Source organism: Castanea sativa, chromosome 5, assembly GCF_040712315.1.
Source record: "Castanea sativa cultivar Marrone di Chiusa Pesio chromosome 5, ASM4071231v1".
Classification (NCBI taxonomy): domain Eukaryota; kingdom Viridiplantae; phylum Streptophyta; class Magnoliopsida; order Fagales; family Fagaceae; genus Castanea; species Castanea sativa.
This window is the reverse complement of record NC_134017.1, coordinates 65,640,152-65,642,575: the sequence shown is the minus strand read 5'-3', so window position 1 is coordinate 65,642,575 and position 2,424 is coordinate 65,640,152.

The following is a 2,424-nucleotide window of genomic DNA, read 5'->3' as shown; positions in this document are numbered from 1 at the left end:
ACCATCTCACCACTGTTACCCGCCAATCATGAAATGACATCTGTATGCTTCGGCATAGTAAAAGTGCAATGTCAAAAAGCTTAACATAATTGGGTATTTCTTTTCTCTCTTTTATATATCCATGCATGATATGCTTAATAAAAAGAAAAATACGCAAAGAAAATAAAAGCAAAAAGAACAAAATGCTTTAGAACATGATTGCAAGCGTGTATTCTAGGAGATGTGAAAGTTATAGGATGTACCTCGAAGGTGATAGTTCCCATCAAACAGTTATGATCATGTGTGAGTTAAATTGATTTACTCATACCTCAAATCGTCATAACATAGAGACACTTATGCAATCTTGCAATGTTTTCACACACAGCATGCAAAATTCTTTACTATTTTTGATACATGTGCAGGTACAATGTGATTTGTCCATCACAAGTTTTACATGCGTTAATGTATGTTCACTAAACTGTCTTGACTTGTTTTTGAAATATAAAACTGGTTAGACTTGTTTAGTGTGTGTATGTGTGTTTTGGATCAAAATGCATGACATTTTTCTTGTTGAGAGATCAAAATGTTGTTTGGATCTTTGGTTGAGTTGCATTCATGTTTGTGTTTTTCTCTTCTTGAAAAAAAAGTTTTTAAAGCAATCTCGACAACTCCTCGACACCTCTTGACACCTGGCTTATCTATCAAGCTCTTCACCTGGCTTATCTATCAAGCTCTTCACCTTTTTCTTATCGCAATCTCGACACCTTCTCAATAGCTACTCAATCCACCGAGAAAGTTTCTGTCTACTCAACACCTTCTCGATAGCTCCTCGATCGATCAAGCTTGTCTTTGCTGTGGACATCTGCTCGATAGCTGCATCTGTTGAACCCTTTAAAGTTCGACACCTCCTGACACCTCTCGATCTATCGAGAATTACTGAAGGGCTATATAAGGGGCAATCACGATTCAGACCTCACTTCTCTCGATTTCTCTCGATCTCTCTCAACCTTTTCACCTCCCAAATTTCTCTCACTCACTTCAAACCTCTTTCCCAAAGTTTTTTTGGCCTTAATCAAGTTTTTCTACACTTGGTAAGTGTCTTAATCCCTCATATTCATGCATTTCATTTTTTTTAACCTAAGTTTTTGGGTTTTTTGAAAATTTTGGAGTTTTCCTAAACCAAAGAGGTTTTTGCCAAATTTTTGGGATGGGTTTTGTAGTTTTGATCTTAAAACTTCATGCATTGCATCTCATTTGCATTATAACTACACTATCATGCATTTTAGATGTGTGCTATTTGTGTTAACTAATTATGTGCTGGTAGGATTGGATTGGGCTGAGCCCATGATGTATTTTCTATTGCATGTCACATGTTCATGCATTCCCATGTATACGTTCTTTCTTTTCAATATATTTTGATATATTTGAACTGCTTGAGACTTTTCTGAGTGTTTCTTTCTTCCCTTCTCTCTTCTGTTTGCGTTAGTCTGCTTCTGTGGCACCTAAACGTAAGTCTATTCCGTCCCGGAACCCTCTTCATTCTGGGGCATCTTCTTCTTCTGATCCTACTCCCTATCACGTCCAATTCTGTGATGAGAAGGCCAAATCGGACTTCTTTGAGAACTTCTCTAGACGAGGCATTCATTCTGAACGCCAAGTCATTTTGTTAGACTTCTCTGACACTGACCTACCCACTATCATTCACAGTAGGGCTTGGGAGTCACTGTGTGACATCTAGGTCATATGTCCATCCATGCTGATTTAGGAGTTCTACTCTAACATGCATGGATTAGATTCTTCAGTACCTCAGTTTTCTACTCGCGTTCGAGGTACGCGCATCATGGTCACTCTGATTCTTGTAGCCGACGTGCTCCATGTCCCTAGGGTAGCACATCCTGACTACCCTGGTTGTGAGCGTCTTAAGACTGTGTCTAAAGATGAGCTTATTTCCACTTTTTGTGAGTGACCTTCCAAGTGGGGTGATTGTCAGTCCACTTCTTGCTCTCCTTTTGCTAAAGGTCCTAGGTTTATTAACATGGTTATGACATTTGTTTTGCATCCTCTTTCTCACTAAAACTCTATTACAGAGCTTTGTGCTTGATTTTTTTTGTCCCTCACTGAGCATCTTACCATTGATTTTCCCTCTCATTTTATCCTTTCCATCATAGATGTGTATAAGGATACAGCAACCTGTGATAAGCTCTTTTTCGCTTCTGCTATCATAAGGATCTTACGCCACTTCTCTGTTCCCTCTCCTGTTTCCAACAACTTCCATGTCTCTTGTGCCATAGACGCCGCTATTGTTAAACGGAATGAGGCACAGCTACATTCGAGGCAATCTGGATCAACGATTCCTCCAGCTCCTATAGCACCATCTACATCTGCTCCCTCTTCTTCTACGAGCAGTGTGACTCTTGAGGACATCATGGCACAACTTGTGCGCAT